This window comes from Amblyomma maculatum, chromosome 3 (genome assembly GCF_055883805.1).
Source record: "Amblyomma maculatum isolate TAMU_Amacu chromosome 3, ASM5588380v1, whole genome shotgun sequence".
Classification (NCBI taxonomy): domain Eukaryota; kingdom Metazoa; phylum Arthropoda; class Arachnida; order Ixodida; family Ixodidae; genus Amblyomma; species Amblyomma maculatum.
Genome location: NC_139346.1, coordinates 167,383,073 through 167,406,169, shown reverse-complemented (window position 1 = coordinate 167,406,169; position 23,097 = coordinate 167,383,073). Strand labels below are relative to the sequence as shown.

Sequence of the window (23,097 nt, the reverse complement as noted above, 5' to 3'; positions counted from 1 at the left end):
ACCTACTCAAAAAGGCATACAACTTAATGTCCCCCAAGTCTTTGTGTGTAGAATCCAACACATTCATGTTTGTTCCCGACCCTTGCGGTAAGAGCGAAGCACCGTATTAGCTAGCATTAAAATCGGCAGTGTTCATATTATATCACTCGAAAGACCTCACTGATTTCTTTTTAATAGAGTGGGTTTGATGAAATGTTTCGTGACTTCACAGTATGTTTCGCATATGTGCTTGCCTAGGCACTGTACTTGGTTAGGTAGGACTGTACGCAACAGTATTAAAAGCCACAATCACGAATAAAGTTAGACTTGACGCAACCGCACAAGACAGAGGTCATTAAGCCAAGAGGAAGGGACAGAGGCGTGTACAAGAGAAATCATTAGCGAATGAAGTGTTTGTGTAACTGGCCGATACACGTGGAAGTCAGAAAACGAAGAGGGAACCGATACAGGAACACAGGCAACAATGCTGGCTTCGACTCGATTGTACGTTACATATTAGACTGCCCACGTATTAAGTTGTGCACTTAGCAGAATATTACAATAATGGACCTCGTAATTTCATCAAGTAACCGCTCTTTTATGGTAAAATTTTTACAATGCGGTGCTTTTCTATCCTTATTTCCCGGGTTTGTCTGGACGTGTAGGCAAGCGATCATCGACGAGCACTTACGGATATCATCTTCATTCAGCTCCACGGTCCTGAATCCGATGTTGGAAACTTTTGTAGCTGCTTCCCCATTCACAAAGATGGTTATGTTTAAGCTGTACAGCTTTTGAGGACCATAACCCGATGGCCACCAAGGTGTAATGGCGAAATCCTGAAAGGCAGGCATGATAAAGAGTACATTTAAGCTAAGGGCTGCATTCCTAAGTATAACAAGCAAGCGATATGGAAGTGAAGCAGGTTTAAACCTAGACTTTTATCGCACATGTTTTCGCGTTGCGCGACAGACCGCACATTTTTTTATATAAATGTCCGAAATGCCACAACGACAGAATATTATAGACTTTAAGTAGCACCCATATTGTGTAATTAATTTGTAATCAATGAAAATCAGCTGCTTTCTTATGGCATCCTCCATGAAAACATGGAGATAGTTTGAACCTTTGTATGTGCTTCACAGTGTCGTCAATACGAAGTGCGAACCCACGAGCAGGTGGTCGCTCTCTTCAAAGCGCTATCGTTTCTGAGATGGATGACGTGCTCTACTTTCCTTTTAAATGCGGGCCCGTCAGACGCAATGGCGCTTTGAAAAGAGGGACCACGTGCTCACATGTTCGCACTATGCGGACGACCCTGTGCAACCACCCTAGTGTAAAAAAAAAAAAGCATACCATAGCACCACACAAAATTTCTTGCCGCAAAACATAAAAATTAGGTTCATAACAAGTGAGGCGCACCGCGAAGTCTCAGAAAATTTGTACTGTTAAGACATATCTGAAAGGACAATTCTCAATAGCTGAGTTAATTACTAGAGCATCGGAATACTGAGCAAGAAGACGAGGATTCCTTCTCGACCGTTGCAACCGCGTTTTGGCGGAGCGGTACCGCAAGTGACTTCCCTGAGCTGTGCGATGTAGTTGCATGCTAAAGATTACCAAGGGTCGGGAATAATCAGCAGTCCTCCACTGCAGCGTCGCTTTCACTCTTGCCTATTTCGTTCCCTCTCTCAAAGCAGAAATTAGTTCGGAGGAAAGGCAAATTGAAGTAAATTTGGCACACTCCGTGTAAACTTCAACTTGCCATCAGAGACTGGATGAAGAGGCGCCGAGAGAAAGAAGGACAAATAGGAACAGTGGGCGGCATATTAATCCCCCCCCCCCCCCCCTCTCTTCTTTAGTGAGTACCAATGCTTCACAGCACAGGGACATCTTTTCAAATCCACTTCAGATAAAACGCGACGCGGCATATTAATCCCCCCCCCCCCCCCCCCCTCTTTTCTTTAGTGAGTACCAATGCTTCACAGCACAGGGACATCTTTTCAAATTCACTTCAGATAAAACGCGACCACCTGCAGACCACTGAGCCGGGATTTCGGCTATATATACTAAGCTTCCCGACATTTAGCCGTGCGTGTTCATAGCGTTGTTTGCGTGTGTTCTTTTCTCGTTCTTTAATTGTGAAAAAATCTCAGCGTTCCTTTTATCAGACACCAGCAATGAATACAATAATAGTTATGATCTATTTAAACGCAATCAATTTCTTTTACTTGAGCAGATAACACTGCGCGTGTCTTATTACAGATAATAGCGTGCTCAAGCCATCGTCATCTTTTCCCACTTCGACAGTCCATCCTTCGGTACACACCGAGTGGCCGAGTGGCCGCCCATCACATTTGCTCGCTTTTCGCCAGCTTGAATTTGAGTCCAGCGCTGAAATTTGAATTCTTTGGCTTGCACTGCCACTGTAGAGCACACCGGATTCTTCGCGCTTCTATCCCTTTACACTCCGGCTTGGGTGACTGGGATTCACTCTAACTTTCGACGTCTTAGCAAAGGTCGTGGCCCATTTTAACACGTTTATATTTTGTCAATGTGGTGGTGATGGAGGCGGTGGTGCAGTGATTGCGCTCGACTGCTGTGCCCAAGGATGCGGGATCGAATCCCGGCCACGGCGGCCACTTATCGGTGGAGGCGGAAGGCAAGGCGTCCGTGTGCTGTGCGATGTCAGTGCACGTTAGAGAGCCCCGAGTGGTCGAAATTTCCGGATCCCTCCCCTGCGGCGTCTCTCATAGCCTGGGTCATCTTGGGACGCTAAACCTCGTTAAACGAACCTAACCATTTTCTCAAGGCAATTGGTGCCACATTACGGCCGTGACCGAAAGAACAAAACATATAAACAATGGTGCAAGACGCACAAAAGCACTAAGGCGGGAACCACAGAGGTCTTGCTCCATGTGTCGTCGGGCGTTGAGGTCTCAAGAAACGCAGTAAATCTCGTCCGTTCGAGTGTAAATATTTCTGGCGAAAATGGGGCACTGAAGCGGTAGGGTGGAAGTTCGGTACTGAGATAGTTCTTGAAGCCTGTGTATTCTAAGCATGAAGTGTATGGTTCGCCTCTCCTTGGAGGTGATAGGAGTACAGTATTTTTGAGGATATATGCCACAACCGAAGGAACAAGTACATCAGTTCTCTATGTGACACTTCGTGTGAGAACCCCTCCAAAAGAGCGGAGCTGGCGCTGGGATTAATAAAAATTGATGTCTGGCGGGGAATGCCTCATAAGCGTGCTGGCTAAAACATGGATTTCACTGCGACTGTTGAACTTCTCCTGCGGTAGAGTCAGGAAGGCTAGTACGATAAAAGCTTCCTGGTGACGTAGTGCCACCTACAGAGTCTTGATACGGTTAGCACAGCAATTCGGGCGCTTGCAGAAGGATTCCAGTGATTGACTTAGGGAAAGAGACGCTTTACTACTTACTGCTTTAAAGTATCCAAATATAAACTTTGCTATTATGTCCTGACAATGGTACCTGCATCACACATAGTGGGAATGAACCCTTAATGCAGCAATAATGACACCGATAACACCATGAAGAAGCCGACCATTCCTCTTCGCGATATCTGAAAACTTTATTGCGGTATTACAAAACTTTATTTGTGGGAAGATTTGCTCGTATGAACGAATTACGTCTCACGAAGTCGCAAAGAACTCTGCAAAGGCATCTGTTCCTGTGGTGCTGGAGAACTTCCGTATACTTTACAGCGAATTCCTTCTAACATGTGTATAAGGACACTGTGGATCTAAATATATAAACCTAAAGAAATGCGACAGCAAATTTATGCAGAATAGTGCATTGGACAATTCTACGTTCACTAAACTCTAAGATGGCCCATTTAACAGTGACTGTTGTCTTTTTCATGACAGAAAAGTAAAAAAAAATAGTGTGCGATCCAATTACCACCAGTGTTTTGGGGACACATATTACAACTGAAGCGAAAACAGAAAGCAAATATTTTGCTACATACAAAAATAACTGACTGCTCCGTTACCAACTTCCTTTAGGCTCGCCATTTGTTCGTTATTGAATTCGCTCAGCAATACAACTTGATTACCGGCAAAAGTTTTTTTAAATATTTCGTAATCACCACTTACATGAGGCACTTCCACGGAAAAATGCACTGTGGCTTTATCTTCTGTAGACGGAGAAAGTGTCACTTGCGCCGCATAAATAAGGCGTCCATCCAAGCTAACCCAAGCAGTTCCGGGGCCCATCTTTGGCAAAGATGAGTCGTAAAACGCGGTAATATTCAATTGCCATGTCGAGTTCATAAGAGAACCTGAAATAAAGGACGGCGATTTTTTTTTTTTTTTTTTTTTTGCGCCACGCATGTCTTCTGCAACCCTTACGCAGTACTACATCATGCTAGAACGGCAGTCCCTTAAAATGACTAGAAGTCTCCACATTAGTTTCTTATTCTTCAACGCGTGTGTCTGCGCCAGAAAACTTGAGCCACTATATGGGTTGGCTCACAAGCCTTCTTCACGCCAAGAGTAAACAATGCGGCAAAGCAGCAATTTTAAGCCGACTTCCTACTACAGACATGAAATATAAGCTATTTGAAAAGAGGTTTTTTTTTTTTTTTCACCTTTTTTTGCGCGTGCGGTGACGACTGAAATAATGTCGATGAGGTTAATAAACCTAAAAAGTATACATGCCATCAATTAGCTCCTAAGATATGTCCGAGGCACGGGGTGGGCATCGCCTCACCAAGTGATCCTTGCGTTTATAGCTCGCTATTCTACTTCTGATTAAGAAAAAGTCAAGCACAAGCGTCTTATGCCATTTTCGTAGCACGCGTTTAGGTGAAAACCGAAATTTTCTGCACGAGATGAGACGCCAACGCATTCCGCAGGTAGTCCCCGTCTCTCCGTCAGATCTTCTCAACTGCGTTTCTCTCCGCTCGTCACGTATTTTCCCCAGATCTCCCGTTTCATGCTCTTCAGTCACCACGGACCCAAACTAGGCATTAATGCAGCTAATCGCCGTGCCATAAGGCTCCTTTCCAGTAAAAAAAAAAAAAAAAAGGTACAGTGTCAAAAATACAAAAAATATTCTGTAGTTATGTCGTAAACGTCAGAATTTTCTGCAGTTGTGCAGTACTTTCTGTATTTCCATAAGTTTTTCACAGTAGTTTTCTGTTGTCTATAGTGCTTCTTTGCTGTAACTACAGAAAATTCTGATGTTACTGCAGAAAGCTGGGTTGTCACAAAAGGTTTCCTGTAAAACAAAAACGCACAGAAATTCCGTTCAAACATAAAATTTTCTGTAGTTTTTTTTTTTTTCCGACGGGTTCTCCCGGTCGCAGCGTTGGTCCAGGCTTGGGGCTTATTTGGGAATCCCACCTCGATTTCGCTGGTCGAATCATGGTGTAACGAACTGCATTTGCGAACCTCGTTGCTTGCCCGTCATCGGTTATGAGACGTTTCTTGGAACTTCCTGGAAAGATCGTTAACACCTGCTGCGTAATCCCTAAAAGAAGTCAGCCCTGCGTCGGCGTGGCATCCTCTGTCGCTGTTCACACCGCATTACGGTTGCAACAAGGGGTCCTCACGCGCGGTCATTCATCTCAGCGGCGCAGGAGACTTGACGCTTCACTACATGATCAGCTTGGGGCTGTACAGGAGGCCCGCGCGGCGGCAGAGAGCTTCGGGCTCTTTGTGCCGACGTGGGAGCTGCCCTCTACACCTGGCGCCTAGCCAAGTGTCCTTCAGGACCCCTACTGTGGGAAATAGTTTTACCAAACCAAACCAAACGCCTGTCAAAGTTGAGGTACTTGCGTGCGTTGTCTTGTCTCCGTGATGAGGTTGGGGCGCTTTCAGGCACCGATAAATCTCTTGGTGAGAAAGGTCCGGCTCCTTTTTGAAACACTGCTTTCGAGGGTCAATACACGTGTCACCGCATTGGAGGGGCCAGGTATATAATAGGACAGCCGCCGTGCGCGCCCGTTACGCAGCTTCTAGCGTCATGCCGACGGCCCTTATCTCTATAGTCAACGCCTACGGTCATTTCATGTAGACAAAGACACCTACATATAAATAATACAGGCTTTAAAGCCACAAATTCAAGGCGAAACATCGCGGCCGCTGCAGGCTCGGATATTTTATATCTTAGTAAGCCGCAGATGGCATCACATATTCAAAATATTGTTACGACGGGGGTTTGACGTCGGAGCGCTACACAAGTCGAGGAGGCAGATAACTTAGCTGGTTAACGGCTGCGAGTCCAACACGGGCACGAGAGTCTCCAAGGACGTCTTTTTCAACGTCTTTGTTCATGTTTTCTTCTTTGCTTTTCCTCTTCTTCAGGATTGCTACAATATCTCCGTGACGTCTCTTGGTCTCTGCACTTTGCCAAATTAAGTATTTGCACATTAACGCCTAATAGATTATGATAGTATTTTAACACCGTATGAAAGGAAGCGCTTCTGCTTCACTTAGAACAAACAAAATCATCTTTTTCCCAGGAAGAGGTTTTTCGACTCTATTCAAGCTTGAGCCATGGATGCAACACATGATGTACGCAGCTGGAGTTAGACATCTTTCGATATGCGCTAAGGTTAGTTTTGAAATGCTTGCGCTTCGTTAACACCTCCCGCACAACAGTGGTCGACAGAAAGATTGCTCAGGAAATGGCGGTGTTACAAAAAAGCCCTCAGACAATTGGTCTTAAATCCTACCTTTCGGTACAGTCGTCACCAAAATATCGCGGATCAGCACGCCGCTGTACCCCTCCAGTGCGATCGACTTCCTGCATAAAAAAAAAAGGAAAAGAGTTACAGGGATACCTAACTACATTATGTGTTGGCAGTGCAGTAAAATTATAATTCGTTAGTATCTCTACGTCGAATTTAGAGCCATTCTCTCAAGCGTGTGTTCGGAGAATCCTACACGTCTCTCTACAAACAACCAGACATCTCTTCGGGTCAACTAGCTGAAGGCTAGAGGTTGCTCGAAAGTGCCTGGAGGTGGGAACATGGACGCAATGAAGATGCATCGAAACGTATCGCTGTTACTTCTGGTTTAGTAGCGTTACTTCTGGTTTGGTGACATCTCTTCTCTCCAACTAATGGCAATTATCTGGTGCCTGACCAAGACATTTGCCTACATCCTTTAGAATTTTTATGACCAGTGAAAACATTTTTCTCGGCGCGGTGTGACTGCTACCAAATTTCGAAAATATAGGCGACCTAAGTGATCGATACGTCAGGGTACGCGTTAAAATAAGTGTTTTCCCCTGACAGGGCAGCAGCTGGCGCAAACGGATTCGGGCCGTGCGAGTATGTGAAGCGATCCGGCCTATCAATTACCATGTGACCTGCGGTCCCTCGGCTCCGCACTTTTGATCCAGTCTTGCAGTCACAGTGGGACAAATGAGAGTTAGTCTTTCCACTCTGCATGATGAATCTCATACCACCTCCTCTTCGTCTCCTTTCGTTTACCTTCTTTACAAAATAGAAAAGAGGAATACTCTATTTCTACTGTCGCATTTCATTCTTCTTAGTATGTTGCGCACTGGTGTAAGATGTTCGGAGTGAGGACCCTTTGTGACGGTCAAGGCACAAAAATCATGAAAACAGGAGAGAAAGTATAACATAGTCTTCTCTCGGAACTGATTTATTTCGAAAAGAAAACTTGTGCAGCCTTGAGCCAATCGATCTGTATTTGTGGTGAGAATATTAAAGGGGAGGGTGGGGGGGGGGGGGGGATGTTCTAGCACTGCCTTACGTTTTCATTCTGCGAATATATATATAGCTAAACAAATAAACTGTTTAGGGGAAGAGAGGAGGCGGAGGTAGTGAAGGGTGGTAGTTTCTGGCCTTACAGGGCTAGGAAGGTATAGTCAACGCCGTTTGCGGTGGGGGCTAGCCAGTCACCGAATTTTTCTGTTGTAGGCCGTCATTGCACCTGCCACCGCTTAGGTGGTGGACGACGGCTTATGTTGCGGCGCGTGTCTTTCTCTCCTTCTTGCTTTTCTTTCTTCTTTAGTTTCTCTTCTGTCCGCACGAGGCAGTGGATGTGGCTCAGCTACAGAGCCAGTAGCAGGCCCGTGCATTTTCTTTTACTTCTTCCTACAGTCACAACAACACAAACCCTGGAAATCTCTAACGTGCGCTGACATCGCAAAGCACACGGACGCCTCTTCGTTTGCCTCCATCAAAATGCAGCCGCCGCGGTCGGGATCAAACCCGGGAACTCCGGCATAGTAGCTGGGCGTCTTACCACTGCACCACCGCGGCGGGACCCACTGTAGTGGGAAGTTCGCTTTTGGTGAAAGGCAGGCGCAGTATCTGTCTCGCTTCTCGGTGGACACCTACACTTATCTAAGGCACATATGTCGTCGATTCGAATATTTATCGCAAACTAGGCTCCAACGTGACTATGTAGGTGGGTGTTAAGTTGGAAGCAAAGTAGTATGATACCACCTTGAACGCTTGAACAATTTTCATGGGAAAAAACTTGCGTATTTTCTCCGACACCGTTTTCCTGAAGCTAGGTAGGTAGGCGAAATTTTAATTGATGAACCTTAAAAACGGCGCTACATCCTATGGTTGGTCTGGCTTTGTTTCCGGATGGTGGTCAACAGCCCGTGACGTGCACAGACCTTTCAAGCCCACTCTACCAGCCGCCTTTGTGAGGCCGGTTCGGCCCACCGTAGACCAGACTTTTTCTCAATGCTGAGTCAATGTGACGGCGCCACCTTTTCACCTGAACGAAAGCTTATCGTAATGTTTGCGATGGATTGGTGCCAAACCAGCTAATGCACTTATAATATTATAACTTACTGGGGGCCCATGCAGGTATATGCGTGCATATTTTCGACGACAATGAACTGTCTCACTACACATCATTTCTTTTTTCCAATCAACCTGATTTTATGGGAAATCTGGCATGCCAGAAAAAAAAAAAAACACTTCATAGCCAAAATCAATAAAAGAACGTTCAAAACTCTTGGTTATCATGCTTTACACTTGTAATATGTTTTTCTGATAGCACACCTCAATATCGGTTAAGACGTGTGCTTTGCTCAAAATGCTCTAATAGCAATCCTATAACAACCTTCCTTCTATTTCAGTGCAGGTGATTAAATGTAACTATAAATGAAATCCGCCAAGGGATGTTTTTCAAGTTAGAGCTATCAGCGCCATGTTTCCTGGTTTGGTGGAATCTGTTAACTTAGCTTAAGGTTCTCTAGAAATTGAATTACGGCAGTGGCTGTACGATCTTCTCCTTTCGTCATTATTTGCATTGTCTGTAACTTTACCTCGACTAAGTTCGCCAGCTCCACCCTTGTCCTTAGCGGCTTACATGGTACGTGCCTTAATGGCACATGTTACTTGAGGAACGCGACCGAACGAGGAAATCGGCAGGCGTGCGAGAAGTGCTATGCTGCTTATGACATCGTGGTTGCGAGAACAGAGGCCCTTGTTATGCTACTGAGCTTAACGAGAGTAATGCAGACACGCTTTCCACTTACAGCCGTCAATATGCTCAAGCGCCTAATTTCGTCAAGAGGAACAGATCCGCTGACGACTCAGAATAAAGTCACGCTTGTGGACGGACTCACTGACCAGATTCCGGTGGATGGAAAGGAAGGCCCCCAGTCCCAGCTGAAGGAGCATGGCATCTTGCGGATGAGGTTGACGTGGCACTCTCCGTGCTGCTCTGGGGGTGGGCATTCCTGATACACAGGGTACGAAGTGCGTAGGCGCTCCTCGTGGGTGCGGTGCGCGTACAGCACCGGCGACTCACAGCTGACTGCCAGAGCGTTGTCCTCCGGCTGCAGAGAAGAAGGACTAGGCAAATATATTATGCAAATATGTCTAGTACGTGCAGTCGCTGAAGCCTGGTGGTAGCACTGACCCATCAAGTGACAAATTATTCCTGCATTCTTTTCGTCCTTATTGCTTGCGTTTACCGAGTACTCATGTAGAATTTAATAAAGAAATGCGGCCATCATTTTTTGAAACCAAATAAGTAGGCCATTCGATTTAAACAACCTGTATAGGTAGCGAAATTGAATTTTCTTGAAGCACTTTTGAAAACTCTGAAGGCATTTAGGCGTACCCTGCAGTCAAGGGAAACATCAATGACAGTAGGCGCATGTTACGTTGCCAACTTCCTTCGCAGGCGCCAGATAAGTGGGCGAAGAAACAGCGGGGAGCCGAGGTGCTAACTCACTGTTTATTCATATCTTATAGTTCTCAACCTGCCTTACTCGTATTTTCGTTGAAAACGCAGCACGGAAGTTGCTTCTAAGCACTACCGGCAGCAGTTTCATCGCTTTCAGAATTCCAGAAGGTGGATGAATTTGCGTGCTGACCTGCTTACATTAAGGAAGTAATATAGGGTGCTGGATACTCGTACATAAAGATGTCCTGGAGATAGCTTGATTAGGCCGGAGATAGCACACATGACAGAGAACTGGCTGGCATAGGGGAATTTGGTAACGTTGTATAGGACCGAATTCACAATGCAGGATTCAGATTAATGATGGAGAAATATAATACAAAAACTACAGTTGTGTTTGGCACTGATGAAGATGAAATGGGAACAAAATGCCAGGTGGGCGAAGTCCAAGTAGACAAAGCAAATGCATCAATAAAATAACCAACAACTCATGATCTATTGGTTGTTTGAAAACAATATTATCAATCATATAGCGACCATTACGCAGGTTCATTACTCTCAGTAGTTGGCTTTGCCGTGACTGCATGACCTATATTTTTCTGTATTCATTTATTTCCCGCAGTGAACTGCGACAGGTACCATATACCTTGACGCTATTTTCCAGATATGCTAGATGTTGCTAGTAAGTATATTTTTCTAAATTCTTTTGGGGCTTGGCCCTGTCTTTAACCATGGCTTTTAACACCGGTTACCATTTCATTTAGACATATTTCATCTAAGTGATAACTGCTGTGCAAATTTGTTACCGATCAAAGGCTATTTTTTTGTTTTAGTTCTATCGGCCTGCATTCTTCGCAAATTTTTATTTATCAGGGATCCCCATACCATCTGCTGATGGGGAAATAAAGGGGCTCACGAGCTTACCAGCGAGATGGGCTGGGATCCCTCACATGATAGAGACCGGGGCCAACTACGTAGATAAATAGACGTCACACAAGTCGAGCGGTGTACCCACACGTCGACAGGTCACTAAACAAAGCTCAATGAATAGAGTACTTGAAGGCTCTATGAAGTGACAGTGTAGCGCAAAAAGTCGAAAGACGCAGAAAGGGTACACAACACAGGCGTGCCCTTTCTGTGTCTTTCGTCTTTTTGCGCTACAATCTCATGTCATGGATCACTGTTACCGAATAGCCCAAGTTTCCACGCTTGTGAATTTGAAGACTCTTACAAACAAGAACATACCCATCCCCATGATCATGAGCAGATGGTAGCCAGGAAAATAAAATTAGACACGTGAAAGTTGCAAGAACTCTGGTGAAATAGTTCACATCACCTAGGCATGCCCGCGCATGCCCTAATTTCAGGCTGAAGATGCAGCCCGGACCCATCAGCTCCGACCCGTCGTCTAAGCGGATAGGTAATCAACCCCATCCTTATCTGTTAGACAATTAAGTTAATTCAATTTCAAAAATCAATCCTAGAAAACCCATTGAACATAGTCTGTTCTGAACTCTCTCAAAATCAACACACAAAATGACAAGTTCACCCAGTTGAAAAAAAGGCAGCAACCCTTCCCTACCCACTCAGGAAGCTTACCGACAAGTTGACCGCCACTTACCCGAAGCATGCCTTTCACATCCGCTGAGTAGCGGACGAACATGTTGAAGGTGCGGAATAGCAGTCGGCCATTAAGGCTCACATTGCACACTGTGTCAATGCCGTGAGCCACCAGAGACACTCGGCGTTGTTTTAGCAGGTCATCAGCCACTGGAAGAAGGGCAGAGAGACGAAGAGTACGGTTTAGCTCACGGCCTCCACCGTTGCAGCAAGAAGCTCACCGCAGCCTATTTAGAACATTGCTTCAGAAGGAATAACTATAAAGTGTAGGTACTTCAGCACTCCTTTACTGTCATCTATACATAAGAAAGTACAGCTTCTGTCAGACGTTTAGAGTCCAGCAATATTCTTTTCGGTGCCACGGATGGTTTGCTCGTTGCTTATCCCCAGTGTTACAGGTGTCCAGAAGGTCAAAGGATGCTTTATCTTCACTCCTGCAAAGCTTGAGAGTTCCATAGATGCTATAAGAAGCCTGATATAAAGATTTAAAGCAATCTCTACCTCTTTAAACATTTGAGAGTCTTTGAAAAAGCGTTTGAGAGTTTCTCAGTACCTTTCCGCAGGCCAAAGGTGAAGCAAGGTGAGCGGTATTCCTTAGAAAAATGTGCACGCAAATAATCTAGGAAATAACCGTAAATGTCCGTTTCATATCTAAGCCTGTATTTTGCGATTATGGGCTATATACAACATTCAGCTCTCGACTCAAGTTGCTCTTACGTAGGAGCATCAGGTAGTGCTTCACAATCGCAGGCCTGGGAAAGTACTACTGATTAAGTATTTACCTTTTGTTTCCCACTGGGCGTTTGCAAACAGATAAACTCATCGCGGAGTAGTTTGATAAAGTTTGAAAGTGACAGCATTTAGGGTTCTGTTCATAAGAAAACCGGCTGGCCGCTCATATGATAGCAAAAATATCCAGTTGTCGAGAGGTTGCTGATGTCACAAGGTCACGCAACATGGCGGAGCCCTAGTTAGCCGGCAGGGCACGTTACGTCATGAGACAACGTGGCGCCATCAACCTCTCGACCAATCAAAGTTTCGTGGCCGACTTGTCTAGTGGTCTGGCATGTGGCAGTTTGCTGGAAACTTGGCCGAGCGCTGACTGAACCGCGGAGAATCAGATACGCGTGGGAAGTGTATGCCTGCCATTTTTACTGACCTGCATCGCCTTTCGCACAATATTTTAAAGAAAAATGGGGGGGGGGGTCTCTAAGGCTCCCTCTTCAAAGGTATGGCTCTAAACCGTCATTGGATCCCGTCTGCTGCCCCCTTGTGACTCTTTTTTCAAGTACTTACACCTTGCTACTAACTTAAACACTTAATTTGCGTCTTTATTATTGAATATATACTCATTGAGACACTGTTGCGCGTCCGGTGGCAAAGAGCAGACAAGTTCCGAGTAGACGAACTTTATTATCCCATGCGTGTGAGTTGGTTGCTTCGACGAAACAGCGGCGCTAACCAGATGACGCTCTGATTTTAAGAATTTCAAGCTCTCGTGCCCCATGTTGACATCAGTGGCGCTCAGAGACACGACACTTACAATAGTATGCTACCACGTTAAGCAAAAGACCGCCCGTTATAGATAATCCCCACTTTAAACGAGCCGTTAGAACCTTTCTGCATGCCCTTGGGATAGCCTCTTTGTCTCGGGATGCAAAGGTCTCTGGTTCGGCTCTCTTCTCACCCTTCTAAAGCATCTGTCAACTCGGCCATGTTGAGAGGACATGTAAATCCACAAAATCCTCCTGCCAATCAATTAACCTGTCAACAATCGCCTGTCAGACACATACGTGTACGGGATTTTGAAGCGAAAAGCTTCACTAGGCTGGTCAACTTGGAGTCTGGCGTGTGCTTCGTCGTTAGAAACACATATAAAGCCCCGCTTTAACTAAGCCGTATGAACGTGCCTTAGTGGCTTATGGGGTAACGCGAATGCAAGGTTCCTCGCAGGCTGAGTCTAATATAGCCGTCCCATGTGAAGCGAGAGATCCAAGTTGGCAGCTCCTTCCAGGGGACCACGGTCATGGACACGGACACGGCACGCAGCGACGAGCGGTTAGACCTGGCGTAGTATTGCTTTCGCAATAAAAGCCACAGCTGCGCATGCGCAAACCACGTGACGTCACAGGAGAGGCGCAGGTGATTGGAGCCGCCGCTGCCGCCGCAACCACCGCCGCGACTCCGTCGGTTGACCTTTAGCCGGTGCCGCGCGCTTTCACCGAGCTGTGTTTATGTCTATACAGAAGTGTAACGGTGATGATGATGTGGAATCGGAATAAAGTTTAATCTTATGTAATGTAATCAATGTTTCACCGTGATGATAAGCCATGGAATATCTATAAGGTGCAACCGTGAACAACAAGGTAAGCCACAACTACGTCAAGGAACCACAAGCTAAGCCATGGCATCGCCGAAGCTTTTCACTTCTGAAATCCAGGCTTAACCATGCTAAGCCACCGCCAATTTTTTTTTCTTCTACGACACCGACTATTAAACACCGATGCGGGAGCTTCCGCTGAGCCTCGAGGTTATAGTATATATAGTTCTCGAAGCCTGATTCTGGTTGGCTGCCTGGAGCCATACACGACGGCGAAACACTAACCGCTTGTGATCTGGCAGTTGTTCATCCTTCTGCGATGTTCCTGCGGTGTGCAATGAAGTAGAACCGGCCGGTGGGACGCTGTTTAAGAAAGTTAGATTTATTCGATACGAAGTTTACGTCGGTATTCTTGATTGTGATTGTGAATGAACACACACGTAAAAAGGATGGTATAGTATGGCTTAGTTTATGAGGTTTGACGTCCCAGAGTGACTTAAGGCTATGGGGACGCCGTAGGGGAGGGCTCTGGAAATTTCGACTGCCTGGTACTCTTTAATGTGCACTGACATCGCACAGCACATGGGCGCTTTGCTTTTTGCCTCCATCGAAAAGCAGTCGCCGCGGCAATGATTCAATCCGCATTTTTGGGTACAGCAGTCGATCGTCCTAACCACTGTGTCAGAGCGGCTGGTGAAAACAAGAAAAAGAGCAGCGCGCTAAGTACTGCAGTGATACATCAGAGGTTGCAAGGATTCGTGATAAATACGTGGTAGAAACATTGAAAGCATTGAAGGGGAGAAGGCTGGAAAATTTGAGCATTAGCAGCTGCCGCGTGTTGACGAAGCATAATCATTCTCTTGAACTCTCTATCAGAATTTGTCGTAGAGGTTTCTTTTGCGTGTGATTCGTCCGTTCTGCACTCGCTTTGGCGTCATCTGTGTATTTATACATGACGCAAAAAAAAAAAAAAGTTTGGTAATCAACTGTGTTTTCTCGGTTCTTCGGCCCAACGATGTTCGTTTGAGATTACGCTGTTCCATTCATGATGTTCCTGTGGGCGTTTTGAATAAATATTGTATTGCTTCCGGCTAGACAAAGAAAACCTGAAGAAATCAGAACTTCCAGACCGAGGCTTTATATACATAAACTGTGGATTTCGTTGCGTTGACTGCATGCTATAGGTCGCCTGTTTATTATTTTTTTTTTTCACGAATAGAACAAATGACATACCAGTCAAACGACAAGTTATATGCCGCTCAGACTCACTGGCAAAAACATTCACATACTAGATAGAATACGCACCTGATGCAGATCTCGAGAAGGTCCAGTTTTGTCTGCCGACCCAGGCGTATTCCAGGTCGTTGAAGCCGTAGTAAGGCTCCCCGATCACTCCTGCCTCCGCCAGAGCCGTGTATATTCCACCAGGGACGGTAGCGGAAATCTCGGGAGCTGCAAGGGTCTTTCACGGTCATACTGAAGCCTCAGGCAGGAGCCCTCAACAAGTTAAAGGGTCACTGAGGGAATTTAAAGTTGGTCTGTATCGATAGGACACCACGTTGCAATCACAAAGACGCCAGTATCACTGAAAAAGAAATCCTAATCAGCCAGAGGACACCGCAAAATGAAATGCAGGCGTCGCCATCAGTGGTCGATTCCCCAAATATAATGCATTCGTCGGCATGAGCGCATCCCAGATGCTAGTCAGCTCATCCGTTGACTTCAGAACGGCGGAAAATGCTCTCTATTTGCTAGCAGCGCGCGAGTTTGAATTAAGCAACAAAGTTGTTTATAAATTATTTTCTCTCAGTCCTGAATGCGTCATTTGACGACGTACAAATTTCAGCGTAGCCTGAAAGCGCGAAAGAATCAATGTTTGATCAGAAAAAGTTGGAAATAAGTTGTCCTTTATTATTTATTCATTTACTGATTTACACGAGTAACTGTAGCTCAACAGGGGCATAACAGCAGCAATAAGAGAGCGTAGTCGTACAAAAACACTGACAAGAATGAGCATGTTCAAGAACATTTATACCTCCTATGTTGCGGTGAATCCAGCTTTCTTTGTTCTTTTTACATAGTAATTTGCGGTCACGAGCTTTTACCTTCTGACAACTGGGGTTAACGCATCAGAGGATTCAGATCCCCTCACACATCCATATGGCAGATAAATTCTCGTTACTGTAGGACGTGTTTGTGACCACAAAAATCGCGCTCACGATCATCTTGCCGCCATGATTTTCAGCAGTGTCGTTATATCCCTGACTTGGAGTCGTCTGATCGGAGCCATCTGAGCCGGAAGTGGCTACCACTTGCACTCAAGAGTGCAAGGGCATTTTGAACTCAGAGGTGCCGACCTGAAACCGCCCGTTATTACAACGAGGACAAGGAAGACAGCAGCGGCGGGGATGAAATGGTTCTAAGATATCAGAGTGAATACGAACACTTCTCCGAAGCGGTGACATTCCATTTGCCGTCCAAGGACACCTGAAAAACGGCTTCGATGGCGCGGAAGCAGGAACACAGCAGGAAAGCCGTACCCGCGGTGAGAAGCGGCGTGTAATCAATCAACATGTCGCCTCGTCAACTGCCCTGCACAGGAAGATCTTTTGTCGAAGCTCTGCACCATATTAAAAAGAAGTGGCACAGAATGGAACATAGACTTTAGTGTGAAGAGCCGTAGGTAGTCGACAGAGAACCTAGGTGGCAATTAAAAAGTGGTATAATGTCGGGAAGCCCCAGTTTTATGCGAGGCAAAGGATCGGGATTAAAAAAGGAGAAACCAAGCGGAAGCAAAAAAAAAAAAAAAAAAAAGTCAGGTCTTGTGAAGTACACAGATAAGATGCATGGTAAAAAAGAGCTGAAAATGAGACAAAAAGAGCAGGAGAAATAACGCAGCAGGGCAGCAAAGAAGAAGGACGAAAAATAGGAAAAAGAGGGAATGAAAATAACAATAAAAATATAAGGAAACCGGAGCACGAAAGTAGAAAAGGCGAAAATATAGACGACAGGAGATAGGGGAGAAGTCACCTCCATTGACGCTTAGGTAGAAAGCCAAGGGCAGCGCAAACCTTTGCGTTCTCTCCACAGAGGCGCTGCCCCAGTTGGCCGTGGCGGCTCTCGTCGCTTTGCGCCAGTGAAAGACAGGTGCCGCAGGCACTGTCGGCTTCCACCTTTCCTTGAAGCGACAATCCGAGGCTGGAGACCGAGGCTTGTTGCTTTTCAATGCTGTCTCTACCCATACCCCTCCTCGAGTGTACGTGCAGCGGATGGCAGTGTCTGTTTGCGCACCGCTCTCTTTCTCTCGCTTTGTTCTTTCCATCTTCTTTGTCTGCGATTCATCCCTTCTGGCGAGCAGCTGCTATTAGTTTTGTTCTTCTTTATTATCACCCTCCTCGCCATTTCTGTGGAGAGGCGATGGCTAGTTAACCCGTTTACATTCTCGTCGGCGCTCTATGGTTAGATTTTCGAACCTCGAAACACCTCAATCCTGACTGCGATATTTTCGAAGTAATAATGCTCTCACAATCTCAATTATGTTAATCGTGCAGTAAGCAGTGTTTTGCGTCATATATATTTCAGTGTATCGATTACAAGCTTCTCCTGAGGCGGGAAAGATTACCGATGAAAAGTTGGAAAAAGAACCTCTGGTAGAAATGAACACCGCACGAGCTGCAATAAATAACAGACTAGAAAAAGCGGTCCTGCAAGTTCTAGACCGTGTGGGTTTCTCTTATGCTAACATATAGACGAACGGAAACTAAATAATAGTAATTATTTGTTGCTTTCTTATTTTCATTTATTTTTTGAGGGATAAAATTGACTACTGAAAAAAAAATAACGTCTCCGGTTCCTTACGGAAAATAATTTACACGGGTTTTTATAATATGCCTTATGACAAGCTTGCTTAATTAAAAAAAAGAAAAGAAAACGTCTGAGATGAAGTATTTGTAATCATTTGGGTGGTTCCAGCTAAGACCTTTTAAAAACTGGGTGGTTGACTTCTAAAACATTTGGCATTTTGTAAGTCATTGCCTGATGACGCAAATAAAGTGTTTTCCAACTGGTTTCGCCCCTAAAGCGCACACAAGTTTCGACCACTAAGGGCGCCACAACTTGTGTGGTTTGGTCAATTTAGGCTAGGTGTAATAACAAGGGGCGCTTCAGTTTTTGTAGGATGTCATGATTGGTTTAATGTGCTTGTTATTTTTGTCTGCTTCGAGAACTTAGTATGTTTCTAAATTTTTTCAAACTTTGCCCAAGTGAGATTTTTTTTTTTCGCGTACCTTGAAGGGGCTTATATTGAAAGAGCCACAACTTCCATAATTTCACACTGTGTTCTACGTAATCATGTCTGTCAACCTGAAGAGGTTCATATTGACATGGCTGATGAATAAATATACATGACGTATATAACATTATTTCTGAAACGATTTTTTTTTTTCAAATTCAACTACTTTTCCTAGTATATAATTTACTTCTACTTTCTAATCAATTATCACCAGAATTACATTGGTACTTCCTCAATACCAGAACCAGGGTGTACATCACGAAACAATGATTCGTTTGGTACAACCTGCACCTCTACATGTCCGCTGGTTCTCCTGCCACGGCCTCCAGAAAAGTCTCATATTATCAAGGTTTCGAGGAAGGAAAGGTCGTCGTGCGAATACCTTGCAGATGTTAGGACTCAGCTCCAAAAACACTTCTGTGCGCCATATTGTGCCGATTTGTTTGACATCATTCAGAACCCGGGTGGACCACAATTTTGCTACCAGTGATGGTTCTAAGTGGCGACACACGCACCCATTCCCGCGAGGGTGTAGAGAAGGTCAGGCGATAGTATAGTAGGTAATGCAGAAGTGGGAAGGGGGGGAGGGGGGCTCGGTCACGTGGTTTTAGGGAATCATGACGTCACACATGGTGGAGCAGGTGGTGGACTCTATTGTATGGATGTAATTATTTGCAATGCTGCAGTTATGCACACGTGACAATTGGCCCTCCAGATTGAATCTTAGAGTGACGGAGAAATAGACGAGAACCCAACAAATGTAAGTAGTAAGAGATTAAGCTCCTCCTAAACGAGAAAAAAAAAACAAAAAAAACATCATCTGTGCTTTCCTTTTTGTCAGTGCTAGTCGACTCTCGTCTTATGCTTCCAACCTGGTGGTGCATCTGCTCCCGTTGCATATCGTAGGCCGCTATCCCTTTTCAAGATGAACAAATCCGCAAAAACTGTCGACTCTTGACTGCATACATTTCTCTGCCTGACCACAGCGTCCGTCCCTATTGCACAATGTAAATAAACGGACGAATAAGTCCTAATTTCTGTATTTGACATTTCCGAAGATTTTGGCGTAGGAATAATAATGCTAGACGATGCATTTGGCACCAGTGTTTACCCCGATTCATTGCGTCAGAACTTTACCGGTAGCTTAATTGCAGCGTGGGAAATACCGAGGCAAATTTGGCGACCAAATGAATTTCCAGAAATTGCAATGAAGGGCAGCGGAAATTGATAACGATAGAATAAGGAACCCGGAAAAAGAGCGCTTGAATAAGAAGGCACCTGTATACGAGCTGCGCTCTGCCGCAACACAGCTGACCTACTTCGCACTGATAAACGGGTTTCTCGCGCCTCGAATGTGTCATACGCGACCGGCAAGACAAACCGTCCTTCGGGAATAGCCGTGATCGTATAGTGGTTAGTACCTTGCGTTGTGGCCGCAATAACCCAGGTTCGAATCCTGGTCACGGCAAATGTTTTGATTTTTTTTTTTGCTTTTTCTTTCCACAGCAAAACAGACTTGCTTTTTTTTTTTTTGTCGCGCAACATTTAGGTTTGCACACACAAACTGCGTTATTCAGGACGCAGCCTACAACATAGCTTTCCTTTTATTTTTGTCTCCGCTCCTGATTTTCGTAACAGCTTTTACCTCCTGTTCTTTCATTAATCTGAAAGAAACGGAAAGCCGAGTTCGTGTGACTCGGAATTGGCTTTCGGGAAGTGACAGCTTCGATAAGTTTACATTTATTTAACTATTGACCACCTTAAATTGGATTAATAGGGGCGTTGTATGAAGAAAATTATAGCAGTGCGCATAATGAGCTGGAAATTGATGGCGCTTAGTTTAAAGTATATTAAAAGCGGTGGTGCTGGAATGGAGCACGGCGCCGGCACGAAGGCCATTCCACTCGGTTGCCTTTAGGACAAACGATTATGAAGACGCACAGTTGTGCGTACGTTAGAAGAATAAGCGTGAATTGTGGCAAGGCAGACGAAATATGAGCTGGCTTAAAATGTGCACAGGATGAGTGATAAAATATGTGAAAGAGGTTCATACATTTGATTTTTAGAAGTTTCTCGAGATACAACAGGTAAGCTTTAAATATGTCGATGATGCTACAACGTGAAGAACAATCTCAGTGGATGAACGTAACTCCGCGGATTCAAACGTTTGAATCAAGCAAAACATATGATGCTCCCATATACTGCGCATACATATTCTAAATTAGGACGAACTGCCATTATATAGGCGAGGGACTGCGCATAGGAAACTAACGGTACATTACGTCATATGACGGAACATAATTACCTTCATTGGTAATAGCTGTATTATGGGCGGACGAATAAATATCATGTAATATTTTCATTCTCAGGTACTTATATGCTGATATTCGAGAGATGTCCGTACCACAATTACTATGCATTAAAAAATTACTACATATTAGTGACTTACATTTTCTGTTAGCTTAAAGCAAACAAAAAAGAGCGGTATAGAGCGATGGTTGCTATTGAGCTGTTGCACACGCCGCCATTTTAGAATATTACGTATGTAAAGAACTACAGGAGTAATGTCAATGCGCAAAAATTTATGTGCCCGAAATGTCTTAAAAAATTGGCGCTATCGTTATGAGCCCAACTACGCCCATTCCAGAGCAAACGTCTGTCCCACGTTAAAAGGGTGGATAAGTGAGCTAGTTGTTACGTACTACATCAGGTTTTTGATGTATCAGAATAAAAAAACACGGGGACGTAGAAAGAAACAGATCGAGGACAAGCTGCACTGCAAGCTGCGAGTACTGAAAGACAGCCTCAGCGAGTACTGAAAGACAGCCTCCGCCACTGGTCGGTGCAGAAGTGACAGAACTGCTGGTGGCGTCCAAGCTGACATTACCCAGAACCCGTCGTGCCACGGATGGTTTCGGAAGGAGCGAGTGCAAGATGAGCTGTTGTGGCTTGATGGACATGAGCAAAGACCGAACCACATGACCACGAGGATAAGCAGACTGGCGGCGACTAGCACAGTGATACTGGATTTGTTCAGGCGGCGCGACGCTGTCCTATGGTTCTGGCCCCGAAGCAGCAGTTCAGCGAACACCGATGTTCGGCGCAACATGGAGGAGGCCGCTGTATCGTTTCCGAAGGCGCCTTCGTCTCGGATAGCTCGGAGGCTGCGGTGATTCGGGCGCCTGTCAACGGACCAGCGACCCGCTCAGTCCAGGCTTTGAGGTCCAGGTTACCGGTGGCTTTGACGAGCGGCGCTAAAGGACCTGTGGCGGCCGGAACAGCAGCTTCTTCTTCTGCGGCGGAATTCTCGCGGGCTGTGCCTCGCGTGCTACTGCGCTTGCTTTCTTCTTTGACAGCTATGGTTGCTCCAGGCAGTGTTAGAAGTAGAAACCATTTATTCAACGAAATGATTTACGGGTTAAAGGGTTCATAGCACGGACTGTTGTACGAATTGTCACATTCTTAAACACAAGCACACACGCACGCACACACATACTTACACACAAGTATTAGACACGAAAGTAAACTGCTGGCGGAAGAACGTACGAGACATATGCAAAGGCGCACTATGAACTGGTAATTTCTTATTGCACAGAATAAATAAAAGAAGCGGTTCACAAGGAGAAAATGTGCACCATCATATACATGAGGCATACTTCGCGACACAGTTAACTTATCTTAAAAGGAAGAAGGAATTGACTGTATCGCGAATATTTTTGCCTATATTGTGCGAGGTTGATAAGGAAAGAGATGACGTAGCTCTTTGACGTGCGCTGCCATCGCATAACCCACGGGCATCTGCATCGATGGTTGTTCATTCTAATTCCTGAAATAAATGATACTGAATGGTTGTGCACAACGTAATACCTTTCCTTATTTTCACAGCGATCGCCTCACTCTGCTACTGATGGCTGAATAGGCCCCAAAAGATAAGCTTCCCTATCGTACAGTCTTTTTTTAGACGTCTGATGAGTTCTGATTCGTCATACTTGAAGCGGCGGCTTTGAATTGTGTACAACTGAAGGGGGGTGGGGGGGGGGGGGGGGGGGGCAGTCGGAATGACTACTGCGAAAACAAAAATTGGTATAATATTTGCAATTTTCCATTTCGGTACCTTGTTTCGAATAAAGAAACTTATACAGAAAGTATTTTATTTCTTAAAACATCTTGTAGGTTTTGAACTTTTTAATATATAAAATGGCAGCTATGGCAAGAAATTATTTTTTTCACCAATAACAAGGTGGGGTATGATTTCACTACAACGCCAAAATAAACTATGCTTTTTTAAGTACTTATACGATGGCACACGCAGCAAAGTGAGTCTGTGTGTGTAAAAATACCCATCAATGAGAAAAGATATTCGCAAAGGATTTCCACTCCTCCTAAATATTTGTTGAATGCCTCTTTAAACTCAGTGTGAGCCTGACCGGTACGCATAGGAGAATCTCGCCGAAAACGGTGACTATAAGCTAGAAGACAGCAAAAGCGGAAATACAAGTGTCTCGTAGTCCCTTCGGGGTGGCGCAGTGGTTACGGCGCTCTTCGATGGCCGCTCTTCGATGGAGGCGAAAAGCAAGGCGCCCGTGTGCTGTACGATGTCAGTGCACGTTAAAGAACCACAGGTGGTCGACATTTCCGGAGTCCTCCACTATGGCGTCTCTCATAGCCTGAATCATTTGGGGACGTTAAACCCAACAAACCAAACAAACCAAAGTGTCTCGCCCACAGGCCAAT

The 23,097-nt window shown here is 45.1% G+C and overlaps 1 non-coding gene and 1 pseudogene across 1 annotated transcript; one reads left to right on the top strand and one right to left on the bottom strand.

Annotated features, from left to right (window-relative positions):
* LOC146196794 (beta-mannosidase-like) overlaps positions 1–16,646 on the bottom strand; it is a 46,472-nt pseudogene extending 29,826 nt beyond the window's left edge.
* A 3,113-nt stretch (positions 16,647–19,759) lies between these two features.
* On the top strand, positions 19,760–19,831 carry TRNAH-GUG (transfer RNA histidin (anticodon GUG)). Its single transcript has one exon. It is a non-coding gene; the product is annotated as a tRNA-His (tRNA).
* The last annotated feature ends 3,266 nt before the right edge of the window (positions 19,832–23,097 follow it).